Source organism: Stegodyphus dumicola, chromosome X2, assembly GCF_044657685.1.
Source record: "Stegodyphus dumicola isolate Sdum_Otavi_A_Nest chromosome X2, ASM4465768v1".
In the NCBI taxonomy this organism is placed as follows: domain Eukaryota; kingdom Metazoa; phylum Arthropoda; class Arachnida; order Araneae; family Eresidae; genus Stegodyphus; species Stegodyphus dumicola.
Genome location: NC_140781.1, coordinates 54,993,621 through 55,008,717, shown reverse-complemented (window position 1 = coordinate 55,008,717; position 15,097 = coordinate 54,993,621). Strand labels below are relative to the sequence as shown.

The window sequence follows — 15,097 nt, the reverse complement described above, 5'->3', positions numbered from 1 at the left end:
TCAGCAAAAATGGACTACAAGTAATGCCAAATACCACACGGGTGTGACGAAATGTCTTCACTCTACCATCATCACCATACCAAAGAAATCGTAAAAAGTCTCGATCTCTTTCATTTAGAGATATCTGTAAAAAAGCTCTTCTGATGTCTGAAATCACACCAATTTCATGTAAGCGAAATCTTGCTAGAATAGACGGAATAGTTTCAATCAAATTAATTCCAGTCTCTAAGCAATCATTTAGAGATGGCTGATTAGAAAGCTTTGCCGAAGCATCAAAAACGGGTCTAATTTTCATAGAAGATAGTGAGGACGTTTCCTTAATGACTGGACGATGTGGGAGGTAATGAACAACGGGTAAAGACAACTCCTTTTGGGGAAATTCTTCAATCACTCCTTCCTGCAGCCATTCATTAAAGACTTCATGATACCTTTCACGATATCCGATTTTTTCCAACTTCTTCGTAGTAGATTCGAGTCTTTTCAAAGATAGGTCATAATTGTCAGGTAAGACTGCATGCTCAACCTTCCAAGGCATATCAACCTCGTATCTACCATTTTCTAATTGACGAACTGTTTCTTGGAAATGAACCATAATAGCTCTTCTTGACTCTTCTTTAGTTTTTTGTTCAACAGGATCTCGGATACCCAATAATTCTAAGTCCCACAACGATGAAATAGGTAGGTCTTCTTGAGATAACATAGAAACTATAGTCATATTTACATTGTGCTGATGTTCGGATTGAGGTACTTTACCCATCAAAGTCCAACCCAATTTTGTTTCTATAGCCACTAAACCTGTTCTTAGTTCTTCTCGTCTGCCAGTAAATAACTTCCCTGCAACGTCTGCCCCTAACAGTACTTCAATAGGGCCTGGATTCCCTTGGGTATCGGTTAAGCGTATTCCCTTATTTCCTAATTCGCGAATCCAAGAACCGTATCTTATGCTTGAAATATCATTACAAATAACATCATGGTCTACAGCATCTAATTTACACGAATATTTACCATCAAGGCTACTCAAATAAATCTTGTAACATTGATGTTTATAAATTTCAGTTTTCTTTCCACCAAATAAAGAGTGACTAAATTCTTCCTCCCATTGGAAGTCAAAACCCATTTCTTCTGCAGTAGACTTTAAAACATAACTTTTTGAGCTACCCGTATCAATCATTAATCTAACTTTACGCCTTTTATCCTTACCCTCTATGTTCACAACTAGGGTCTGAAGGAAAACTTCATTCGTAGCACGCGAATGCAAAGAATCCATTGTTTTCTCCTTTTTCTCATCATTTTCCTGGTTATGCATTTCACTAGACTTATTACATTCAAGACTAGGACAAAAAAATTTCAAATGCCTTTTTGAACAAATCTGACACTTAACACTTGATCGACACTGGTTACTGAGGTGACCTTTAACCAAGCATATTCTGCATAAACCTTTCTTTTTTACTGCGGACATTTTTTCATCTAACGGAATATAAAACGCCTTTTTACAATTACGCGTTTCATGATCTTTTAAACAAAACGAACAAGAAGGTATTGCTTCATGATTCATCAAATCCGACGCGGAAGGAATATTTTGGCTAGTTGCCAAGTGCTTACGATCAGACTTAGAAAAAATATCCGCTCTGCTTAATTTTATTTTTTCTTCTGACTGAACTTCGCTTTTCAGAAATTCAATTATTGCATCAAGACTCGAAATGTTTCGTTCAGATTCAGTAATTTTTCGTTGTCTTTCAAACGATCGCAATACGTGAATAGGAATAGCACTTTCCACAAGAGGATATAAAATTGTTCCACACTGATCAGTCGTTACACCAAGACTGCTCAGGGCTCTAAGTTGTGTTGAAAGTTTATTATACAAACTACTCAAAGAATCCTGCTTCCTTTTCGCTGCGTTATCCAAAACAAGTTTTATTAACTCTCGAACATAAAAATCAATTAAAAGTTCTTTACGCCCATATCTCTCAGTAAGGCTTTCTATAGCCAAAGGATAATTTTCGTTCGTCACCGGAAAAGATTCTACAATATCTCTAGCTTCTGATTTAATTTTTGTTGACTGTATCAAATAATGGAATTTGTCTGCATTCGTTAAGTTATTATTTTCATGTATGTTTTTAAACTGATTCCAAAACGTAAGCCAATTTTTTAAACCACCGGCGAACTTATAAAGTTCTACTTTCGGTATTCGGTAGGCGTTGGCACAAAGTTTTACATGTATTTTCATCAGTAACTAATTTCTGACTACTCTCTGACGATGTATTTTGGATTTCGTTTAATTTACTCTTAATATTATCGAGAAATCGTTCCGATTTTAACTGTATCCTAACAGCCTTCTCTCGATAGTCCTCTGTTATTTCAAATTCTGTTTCGAATTCTTTATCATCAGTTATATTATCTAAATAAGCACTGTGCGTCAATTCTAATGTTTCTGCCTTTTTCTTGAACAAATAAAAACACATTTCTGCTTCTTCATAATCAACATTATCATCATTTAAAAGTTCATATAGTCTTTTATATGCTTTAGTAAAAGCTGAACGTTGCGCAGTTTTGTTTCTTTTCATCACTTCCATTTTGTCATAAAAGTTTAAAATATTCAGATAAAAATTAGGCAAGAAAAGTATTTTAAACTTCAGTAAAACAATAATCAATAACTTCAAAACGGAAGTATAAGGTAATCAACTTACCCTATCTATTCTTTCATCCGACATGTTTCCAACAAACACGCCCACCCGGGGGCGCCAGAAATATCGTGAACATCATTGTGAATTTAAGAGAAAATAATGAGCGGTTTGTTAAAATTTAGATCAGATGAAAGATCTTTTAATATATAGCATTTTAATACTATTCAGCACAGTGTAATAGGTTCATTTTACAATACGCAACATCCTCAAAAATGATCGTTACAACGCAGTTCGATCATCCATCTTTTGAACAACAATCTCTCTCGTTGCCATTCCGTAACAGAGAAACTTACCTCTCATGGAGTTCGATAGTGGCGCGACACTAAAAGCACCAACCATAATTCACTAAATAAAAATTTTGCAATTCAGATTTTGAATGTAGGAATTATGAATGAATTTCGAAGTTCAAAAAGACAATTTAAAACTTTGTCTCTGGCTAACCGCATAATTCAGAATGTGACCAAAGTGTTTCATGTTCACTGCCCATCTCTTGGCATAAAATTGTAAACAGTCTTGAATTTAAAGCTCAGTTTTAATAAAATTAACAGTTTTCACAGCTTGATTCAAAATTATTTTCAGGTTTTTGAGGATTGTTTTAACTACTAAAGCTTCACGATGAATGAAGCAATGGGTTTAAATGCAACTTTCTGTTTCAAATGCAACTTTCTTTATTTGAGAAATAACATGGAATGTTTCCATGTTAAAGCCGGAGCTCCGTCACTGCATACGGCAATGAACTCTTTGCTGGTACTCTATTCTTTGCTAATTCATTTATCTTCTTTGAAGCGTACTGTGTAAAGTAATAATTGAACAAAATTCGTTATACTAATATTTTCATCGTATTGCAATGTGAAATACTCGCTATGTTTTATTTTTTTGAAACGGTGTCTCTTTTATGGAATTTGCCATTTCATGAATTTATCGATTTACTGTATCATTTTATAGCAGAATATTATTAAGTTTATTAGCTGCTTTTTTGTTGAATAATGTTAAAACAATATCTTTAGCTGCTGTATAAGGTTTTCTCCAATAGTGTGAGCCTGCCCAGTCTTGTTAATTTTTTGGCTTACTAGGTAACTAGATTCTACAGCTTTTGCACTTGAAGTAACAAAGCTTTTCATTACTTGTTTACTACTTTTGAACTCTAATAATTTCCTCTTAAAATATTCTTCAGATTTATCCTTTAAATTGGCATGCTTAGCTTCAAAATGTCTTTTAGAAACGATGGTTTCATACTTTGATTGGGTAATAGTTCATCACAAACAACCCATTGAAGTTGAGGGTCCATTTCGCCTCCATTCCAAGTAAACCCAAATGATAAATAACTTTCATGACATTTTTTCTGTCAAAAATTTTTCTTTTCTTTTCAGTATTCTTAGTGCTAGTAGATTGTCCTGGATCCATCACCTGTGAATCATCCCTTTTCCGATTAGTCAATCCTAGCCATTTTTTCATTTTGAAAATCTAGGTTTGTTTTATTATTTTTTCACAAATATTTAAATACACAATATATTACGAATTCTTGAAAACTATTCGATCATATTCTCAAATCGCATGGAAAAATGAGGTTTACAAAGCAACAAGACAAAATACTTGCTGTTAGAGACAACAAATTGGCGTAAAAATAGGATTCCAATATGAGCCCGGAAATGGTGGCGATATGAAATGTAGACATGCTAATAAATCGATCAACTCTAAAAGAATAAATGAGATACAATTGCATAATTAATAAAGATAATTATCTTTTTACAGGAACTTATTTTTATTTCCTATTAAATACAACATCCATTTATATTTATATTACTCCTCTTGCAAACATCATTTATGACAAAAATGATAAATTTTGTTATGTCTATGGCTAAAAGAGTATTTGTGAAAATAAAAACGGATTATTTTACTAAAGTTTATGAGCAGTTATTGACCTTGAACAAAGTTCAGATCATATAAAGTTACGAGTGCTAGAGAAAAAAACTTTAACAGGATGATGGGATATTTAATTTTTGAATTTAACAATTAAAAATACTTTGTTTCTTTGCGTACCATCTATTTTTCTCTTTCATACCACTGGTTGAGAATTGCAGTTCTAGGTGACTTAGGATGGTGTTGATGAGCAGAGTGAATGTTTAGTTCCTGCAGCAGTTTTGTGGTTATACTGAAAAAGTAAAAGTGAATTAATTTTTAGCATGTTCAAACATGCAGTCACTGCTGTGATCGTAGATAAGGTAAGTGGTATGCGTTTATCACTCTGCTGATCCTTACCGAGTTTAGGGCCAACCAGCGGCTGAGTGGTAAAGTCGCTGAACACTGGTAGTTCGGTCCGAGGTTCGAATCCCGTGAACGGGCTGGCAGCATGGGCGTTTTCGTGGTTTTTCCCATGTGTAACGTGTATACAAGGCAGTTTTCCTTAGAAAGTCCTCCACGAAGGCATCCCTCCCTTTAGGCAGAAAGCCCTCGAGGCTTTGCCATAATCACATAATTGGATAAAAATTTCTAAATGAGAAGAGAAAAATGACTGTTACTGCTTATACAGAAATTAAAGCAATGAATATAATTGAGTCGATATTTTACACTCCTGAATCCTGCATCACTTCTATAGGTTCTGGATTTAGGAATTTTTCCTAATTTCCAAAGCTCCTGGTCAGCCCACCACCAACTAAGTGGTAAAGTCGGTAGTTCAGTCCGGGGTTCAATTCCTGGTTAATGAGCTGTATGGGTGTTTTCAGTCTTTGCCAAGTGCAACGTGTATGCAGGCCAGTTTCCCTTATAAAGTCCTCCACGAAGGCATCCCTCCCTTTAGGCAGAAAGCCCTCGAGGCTTTGCCATAATCACATACACACACACATACCGAGTGTAGTCACTGTTAGAAATGAAAGGCAGAATAAATATTTTCTTTTCTTCCCCAAGAGTTTTGTGTAAAACTATTTTAATTTAGGTAAAGTTTGCCAGAATTTTTACACAATGTGTGATGATTGTAAAAAATGCTTCTTTTTTATTTTACATTTAAAACTTTGGTTTATAGTTCCTTAATTTCTTTTTCAGAAATTGTAAAGAAACATCTTTTTCATTGATCATGTCTTTATATAAACAAAGGAAAACAAAGTCACTCGTAGCAGGTATCAAATGATTATTTAAACATTTCTTAATAAGTGAACAATGTGGCAAATTAATTTTAATGTCCTAGCTATGTAATTAATTGGTTGAGATTGAAAAGAAAATGATGGTTTATTAAATACACCTGAATCATATTACAGAAGTAGAACTTGCCAGTTAGAGAAGCTTCCCAGTTTAAGACATCTGAAAGGTTTAGCAATTGATGGTATGTTTTTTATCTGTTTGTGTGGAATATGAAGAAAAAGAGAGAGAGCCTGATATAAAGAAGTTAAATGTGTGAAGATCTGTAATTTAATTCTGAGATTTTCTGTTAAAAAACAAAATGGTTATGGGAGGTTTTTTTTATTCTGTTTTTAACACAAATGAAAAAATTTCATTAAAAGAGATGTCTGCTCAGGCAGGTAAACAGCATGCCCTTTTATCTTCTCATAAGCAACCAACATTCTATTTCAAAGTTGAAGCAAACTGAAAGTCACTGTATATAAAGAACAGGCAGAAATTCAAAAAATAACATTTGAAATTTTCACTGAATGAAGCAACAAATTTCACATAATTTGTACAAAAAATGTCAAGCAAAGTAAAAATCCAGATTTTTAGATTAATTTATGAATAAAAATAAAGAAATTCCATTTTTCTGGAAAGTCTATTCTGGACTTAATAAAAGTAAGTGTATTTCTTTCAATAAAGCAAATTAACATATATATATATATATATATATATGCAGTTTCCAAAATTTATTTCATGGAAACCCAACTCTTCAATTGCTCGCGCATTGAGAGAATTAAAATTGCTATGTTTTTAGTGTTACATATCTGCTAAATCCATGGTCCAATTTTTGATCACATCTCCCAGTAGATCACCAAATCCTCTGGTTTTTAATTTTTAGCCTTTACTAAGAAAACTGTTTTCCAGGTAATAAATGCAATTTATTGAATTAATGAAACACAAATTGTTCAACTTCTGCTCTCCCACCCCTAGTGATTTTCAGCATAATTTCACTTACTAAATTTTTATTTTTGATCTGAATTGTTTGAATCTGTTCTTTGGTATGTTTTACGTGAGTATATAATGCATTACAAAATGTATTCACACAAGAACTTTTATTAATTCTATTTTCATCATATTTAAAAGTAATTGAATAAATAAAAGCCTTTCTTCACTTCTGAAGATTTCAGTATTTAAGAAAATTACAAAAGGAAATTATCCCAAAAACATGAAATAAAGGATATCTGATTCAATATTAATATGTTCTAGCTCAGAATCACATTATAAATAATTCAATAACCTGAATCATTCATTTAAAGTGAATTTAAGACACTTTGGATTTCTTTAAAAAAGGTGTCACTGCACAGAGCAACATCCTCCTGATTTTTCATATTTCACAGTTGACTGCTGTGGTGTTAATATGTATGCTACCTTCTTGACAATAATCGTTTTTCAGTTGAGCAATACAGCCTTTTGCTACTACATGCCGGGATTATACGACCTTCTTGTGTAAAGCAGCTGTTAAAATTTTTTTGCACATCCTGCTGAGAAACATTGTTAAGTGTTCAATAAAAAATAAATACTTATTTATAATAAAAGCAAAAACACTAGAAATAGACTACATTTAGATATTCAGAATACACACACCAGTAATTACTTAAATGCCTACCTTTTTCCATAATTAATATATTAAAAGCAAAATGGTTTATAAAATTAGACCCTAAAAATTATTTAGCAGTATTCATGCAATGTAAAATTATTTTCCGAATTAATTTATTTTTAGTTGTTAGGCCATTGCTGAATTCTTGTGTGTGTATTGCTTTTGTTCTTTCAAATGATCAGTGTTTGTCCATACACAACTTGATATAGTAATGCTCAGATTTCTGGCTACTTTGTCCATACATTAAAAATTTTTAAGTTTTTGGCCTTGAAAAAAATATCTGCTACTAAACTCGTGCTACCCAATTTTTTTGTTAGCCAAATTTTAAAAAATAAATGTTTAATATGGAAAAATGCTCATCATTTTGCTTTAGAAGGGGTTTAAGTTGTCCTGGTGAAATTTTTGTGGCTGTTTAGGAAAATGTGTTGCACCTCATATCTTGCTTTGCATCTCATATCTTGCTTTGCAGTAACAAAGATAATTTTATGTGAACAAACTAATGCGTTAACATTACTAAATATTTATATTTTTAGGTGCAGTTTTTTTTTTTTTTTTTTTTTTTTTTTTTTTTTTTTTTTGTTGTTGTTGTTGTTGTCTGCCACTGTAACTGTTGCATATAAATTGTGGAGCCCAGTTTAATTGAAGATGCACTTTTATAAGTTTGCAATCCATTTTCTACTAAGTATTTAATATGATTCATTGATTCATTTTTCATGATTCATTGATTCATTTGTATATTCACAAATGAATCAATGAATCATGTCTTTAGATACTTCATTCGAAAAGAGAATTATGATTAGATATAAAGATATTTTGCAGATCATCTGTCAATCAGTTGTGATGTTCATTAGATATGTCTATCCATATTGTAGTTTTGTGATATATATTTCAGTGTAAAATATACGTGATAATTACCACATTTTGATAACTATGCTCTGGTTTCTTTTCACATGGAATTTTCATTCATACCTGTGTCTGATTTTCTTAAAACCTCCAAACTTGTCAACTTCACTATTTTATTTTACTAGTGAAAAGAAGTAATTTATTTTTCATATTGCCAATGTCATACATAATTTTTAATATTTAATCCTGTACAATACATTTTTTTATAATTCTACGCACATTGTTATTACCCAATTATAGTCTTTCTTTTCCCTTTAGGTTTCACCAGTGACCAAGCACTTAAAGCCACTTAGTAATTTGACTTGGTTTGGTTTCGATCCCAGGCAAACAGCCTGGCTGCATGGTTGGTTTGTGCGCTTTTCCCCATGCGTTATGGGGTTATGAGCCTGTTTCCCTTAGGAATTCCTTCATGAAGGTATCCCACCTTTTAGGCAGATAGCTCTCATGGCTTTGCCATATTCATATAGACTTTTTTTCCTTCAAATCACAATTAGTTTTATGTGAGTAATTAAAACTTTAACTGTTAAAATTATAAAGACTAATTGCTCTTGAATAACTGTTCCATTTTACAAAAATATGTGTGTTGTATCAATAAATGCTCTTTGTATGCTGTTCTTAGAAAAGTTTTTTCTTTGATCTTTACAGTAGTACTCCTATATCTGAAGGTAATTTGTTCCAGGGCATAACACAATTGCAGAGCAACTCTATGTAGAACAAAATATAAACGTAACATACATAATTTGGCAACTTTTGCACAGTAAGACGTTATCAGTATTTAAAAAAAATAATTAATTAATTGTTAATACAATAATGCTACTTTCCAAAATTTTTTTTTTCTTGCCAATGGATAAGACAAAATGATTTCTCTTAGGTTTAGAAGCATTGGTTGTACCACTACTCTTATGCTTGGAAACCACTATAAGACAGAGAGATTGTTTAAAGTAGAGCTAAGAGAAATTTAACAGTAATGTCTTTCTCTCTGTGTGTGTGGGTAGGGGGGAAGTCAGATGTTTTAACTACTGACATATATGGTTGGCTTCTGACATTTTTATAGCTATCTTGAGGCAAAGATCAGTCAATAAAAGTGCAATTCTGAGGAGCAGCTTGTAACCTCAGAATGTTCATGAGATCCTGAAGATACTCATTTTCACCCAACTTCCAGTTTAATAATGTATTAAAGATGAATATTTTTTATTTACCTGCTGCTGTATGGGGATGTTTTAATGTAAGTGCATGCAATTTTATCATTACAGATTTAAAATTTTGACGTTTTACCTTGGTATTCTTGATTTCTTCAAAAGCCTAGAGATAATTATAAGGGACCTTATATCCAATGGATTTGCAAAAGTCTAGATTGCTCTTCCTGAATTAAATGAAATGAAATTTGAAAGTATAAGCGAGACATGAGACATATACTATATGACAGGGTTGGCCAAACTTCATGTCAGCAAGAGCCGCACGTTTGAATTCAGGAATCTTCGAGAGCCGCATCTAGATTTTCTAAAAGCCACAAGTTCATATTTACATCATTATAGAAGTAGTGAAGGAGGTTTTAAATAGAAAGAAATCCCTGATAACTTTTTAAAAAGAGTCTAAAATAATTAATTACTTCTTTTGGGCACTGAATAGTTTTAGTTTACCATATTTCATACATATATTTTATACGCACGAGCCACACAAATTGACTGGGAAAGCCGTATCAGGCTTGCGAGCCGCACTTTGGCCACCCCTGCTATATGAGTTCATGAGAGCAATGGATCATCTCATGGATAAGCAATAAATAATATACAGGCATTTCACATAAAGGGTTTGGATACTAAATCTCAGAGGATGCTGCTTTTCTTCCTCAGTTTTCTGTCTTTAAATTTGTTTTGTAAAAAGGTCCATTCATAATATGTATTTTTAATGGAATGATCAAAATTTCTGGGATAAAATATTTTAAGAATATATTTTCATTTACTTTATTTAAATATATTGCATTTTCCCCTGAAAATTGTTTATAGTCGATAAAAAGTTATTATCATGAGAAGACTGGAAATAAAATATTTTGTTATTGTGGTCACTCAATGAATAGGGACTTAATGCAATTGAAATTAATTTTTTGGAGAGTTCTTTCCTTGAATATTCTAAAGGAAAACTATATTTTATGTAAATTTTGATTTCAACATTTTTCATTTTCTCATAAGACAGTATTTCACTTTTGAATAAAATTTCAGTTCTGTATATTTTTGATAACATTTTATGTTTCTTTTCATTTGTTGTGTTTTTGGAAATTCATTTAATTCTCAAACCTTACTCCTTTAAAGTAGCTTTTATGAATATATTTTCTCCTCAAGAAGCTAAATTAAAGTGATAACCCTGTGCTGTTTTATACAGATGCATTTTAATTGTAAGCCATGACATGCTTTGTCAGTCAGCCATTTCCAAATAGTGTATATTATTTAGAATTTTTTTTTTTTTTTTGTGTGTGTGTGTGTGTTGCCTATTTTGGTGAGGTGTGAATATATGCTTACTTTTGAAATCCCTAATGATTGTTCTGAATTTTGGAGCAGTCATGTTGCTATAGTCATGCATGCTTATGTTAGAGAATATCTTTATTTGAATTCTGTAACTGACTGTCTGTAAATAGGTTTACTAATGTTAATAATGAAAATGGCTCCATCATGTGCCATGACTTTTCTTATGAGTTTGAAAGGAGCTAGTTCATAAAGCATGGGACAAAAGTAAAAGATTAACTTCCTAGCAGTCTGTCTTTTAGGTAAATTTACTGATGAATATTTAAAAGCAAATTTAACTGAGCATGGAATAGTGTCTATTCCAAGTGTTTGTGAATGATTGCCATGTTGGTACTTTGAACATGTATTCATTGTTTCCTATTCCCTTCTGTAAAAGGCATTTTCTAATGATAGTTTAAGCTGCTTCTTAATGAAAATAATCCATTGAAATTAACTTATGGAAAAGTTACATAGTTACCTTGTGCTATTATGATCAGTATATCTAGTGTCGAGATGTGAAAGTTATTTCTGTAGCCATTCAAGGCATTTAGGCAAATGTATCAGCAGTTATATTGGCATTAAGGAATAGAAGGAACAAAATATTGTTAATTGACAATAACAGCTTTGTGTAGTGTTCAGGATACGTTTTCTTGCTTTTGAAAAATTGTCAAAACTTTAGATAAAATCAACAAATATCAATTTTGAACAAAATTTTTTATCTTTTCAAAGCATGTCTCTTAAATGAAATTTTAACTGTTGTTCAGCTTTCAATCAGAGACTTCTGGTGCCATTAAGCCTGGTTTGGTTGCACACGTATACTTTTTCTGGAAGAACTGGCCAGTTCTACTAAACATTTTCATTGTATTTTTTTTACAGTGTAAAACATAATCTAGTTTTTTTTTTATAAAAGGCCCTCTACAGAGGTATTATTTCTTGTGGAAATATGGTAAAGCTTTTGGTATGTTGAAAAGGCTAGAAAATGAAGTGAATTCTCACGTTATATAGGTTACATCTCAAGTGAGCAAAGCTTGGAGATTTTCAAGAGCACTCTACACATGCTATTCTTCAAGTTAGGGAAGTTGTGTTTTGTGGCAATAAAAGATTCCATGACTATAAAATGCAATAATCCTAGCCAGGGTAAACACTTCTTTTGCAGAACAGGAATATGGATGGAAGATATTTAAAATGTACCATAGGTAAACAAGTATTATCTGTTAACTGTTTTGGATGAAAACTTTGTGGAGCTTCATATTTTTATTGGCTAGGAGTTTGCGTAGAAATTTGTATCTGTAAAATTAGTGTTTGTTGTACATTTTCATAGTTTAGTAATATTTTTTAATGCCTTCCTGATGCCATTAAAGTGATGACTCATACAAGACATTTCAGTATGGAGATAATTTCAAGCTAAAACCTATATAGAATATTATTATTAGGTAATGAGTTTTCCTAGACCAAAAAATTTTATACAATACCATGAATTTTTATTATGTTAAAAAGGCTACATAAGAATGTTAAACATAGCTGCTAAAGCTGGCAGTATATGTAATGTCTAAATTCAAGGGAAAATAGGCACTGCATTTATCATTTAGTTAATTTGTTATAAATAGTCTTTTGAGTCATGTGTTATGCAAAGAAATGCCCTGAAAATGATGTGTATTGTCTTATCAAAATATTTGAAGTCTATTATACAGAGGATGTGGTAAAATAACCAAGGAGTTCTGTTGAAAATGAAGTAGTTTTTGTTATTTTCAGATGCAGTGCCCTGCTTACACAATTCTTTAAGACATTGATGAGAGTTCTAGAAACGTTTTGTTCCAAAATGGTCATTTATATCTAAAATATCATGTAATTCGTATGGTGCTTCCCAAATTTAATCATTCTATTCCTCTTCTAATCATTCTATTTCTACATATCAGAAAAATATCTATTTACTCGCATATTTTCCGGTTTACAATGTATAATTAAATTGCTTCAATTTTTTTCCCTTTATCTTGAATCTCATCTGATCTTATTGTTATCCACTGCTACTCGCTACTCATTAGGCCTCAAATTACTTAGCGCTGCTGGAACTGCTGTTTGTGTCCTCTGCTGCAGCTGGCAAGTTGTCACTATCATCACTATTGTCATTATCTTTGCACTATTCATTTTATCTTTTGACATGCAGTGATCTTTCAGATTCATCAAACAGTATTAGATATACCAATTTTCTTGAAGGATCTTCACTGTTATTGCTTCATCATTCAGAGTCCATGCACCCACAGGGCTGCTGTTAGGGGTCCCACAAGGTGTTTTTGCATTAAATAATTTGTCATTTGCTGCAGATCTGCACTATACATAACACAAATTACATTGTGACTGTGAGAGAAATAAAAGGTCAGTGACATGGGTGACTGTATGACAAGTATAAGTAAAAGTGATAAAAATAAGTATAAGCAGTGCTTCCATACTGTAAATTCCAAAATCAAAATTGTTATTCAACAAGATTTTGATAACTTGGCTGTTGGCATTTTCCCTTTTGGATAGATGCTTGGTAATAACAGCTATCCTTTTTCTTGTCTGGAATACATTAGTAGTTAATTGCCTTTCTTTTAAAGAATAGGGAAGTATTCAGAGCTACTGCTGAAGATTTAGGGGGCTTTTAGGTATTCTATCTCATTCCTAATGAAGAACTCATTATATATGAAGAACCCATGTTTAATACTGTCAGAAGTGATAACAAAAATGAAAAAATCTCTTCAAAACCAAGGAATTCTGTGTTCTAAATCGATGATGTACTCAGTAAGTCGTAATATTATAACATCGTGAAGTTTTCACTAAGAGGTAAGGAATGTTATATTTAGATAATTAAAATATGTCGAACATTTCATTAGTTAAAAATTTGATTTGATGGGGGCTACGTAAAAAGCTGTATTATGTTTCTTACACAACCCACCACCACTATGCAGAAGTTATTTTCATAAAATGCTAAGCCTTTATTTATTTTTTTTTTCAAAAATTCTTTAATTAGATGCTCAATGTATCTAGAGTAATATTTAAGTGAATAAGCCAGTAGTCTTTTTTTTTTTTTTTTTTTTTTTTTTTTTTTTAAGGCTCTCCATTAAAAGTAAATAAATTAAAATAAATGTCCCTTCTTTTCAAATTTCCTGATGGAGCTATCCCAATACATTGGAAATTAATACTTTATCTGCTTTCAAGATTGTCAGCTTTCAAAAGCAAAATTTGTAGAAAATGTTTTTATAGAAATTAAACATATATGAAACCAACGCACATGAAAGTATTCAAATATTTTTTCGCTCCCTAAAAGCTAATCCAGGATATAACTAGGAATTTTCAGAATAGTCAATTAATTTTTCAACTGTTGAATGTTATGCTAGTACTGATATACAAATTAAATAAATCAAACAAGAACTGCATATTAATTTTTATCTTCCATACATTGAATTTTATTCAGCTAAACAGTGACGTTCAGATGACACAAAAGAAATGAATGTCAAGGAATTAAAAAATAGTTCTGCAGAAATAAAAGTAAGAAAAATGCAGATTTTAATAAATAAGGATTTTTTTTTTTTTTTTTTTTTTTTTGGTTTATAGTGATATTTGGTCATTGATTTTAACAACCACCTTAGTCAGCTTCAGCATTATCTTAATTATATAAAAAAAAAAAAAAATGAACAGGAAAAAAAGAAGCAGAAACCAACAGCAATTAAAATGAGAGAAGAGAAAAATTTAGCATTTAATAATCTTTTATATGAAAATTGAAGCATTAATTAATTTTACATGTGAAGTTTATATTATAAATGGTTATTTAAAGTTATTGTTTCCAGCTCACATACATTAAATGCATGTTTTAAGCTTATAAAGTGTATTATATGAAGTATACATAATTTTCCAAATTTTTGAATCATTCATATTTTTTGATTTTAGTAAATCCTAGTATATTATTAGTGAGAATTCTTTTTGTATGTTCACCTGCTGTTCTGTCTGACTGCTAATCAGTAACAATATACGCTTTTATATATATTCTTCATCAATCTAGAACGCCTTTCCTTAGCTCTTATATTTTATGTATTTCCTCATAATCCTGTATTTTACATGACGTTTTGTTTCTGTGTAGATTTCTTTACTAGTTGCCAATGTAAACTTTGGTGAGATGAGGAAATATTGCATTACTATATACTTGTTCATCCAAGGTAATTGGTAGCACATCCAACTAGCACTGGAAGATAAGTGGTTTGAATCCCGCATAGTTGATTTCGCAC

General features: G+C 31.6%; 1 long non-coding RNA gene across 4 annotated transcripts in view; it reads left to right on the top strand.

Moving 5' to 3' along the window:
- The window catches only part of LOC146992759 (uncharacterized), a 54,824-nt gene that overhangs the window by 35,722 nt on the left and 4,005 nt on the right, over window positions 1–15,097 (top strand). The window contains exons 4-5 of one of the 4 annotated variants that reach the window (XR_015039172.1): window positions 5,724–5,797; window positions 8,602–8,957. The exons of 1 other annotated variant lie outside the window; for it this stretch is intronic. This is a non-coding gene — a long non-coding RNA (uncharacterized LOC146992759). Of the gene's footprint in view, window positions 1–5,723; window positions 5,798–8,601; window positions 8,958–15,097 lie in introns of those variants that run through there. 2 more of the 4 variants (XR_015039171.1, XR_015039170.1) reach the window with 2 other exon arrangements.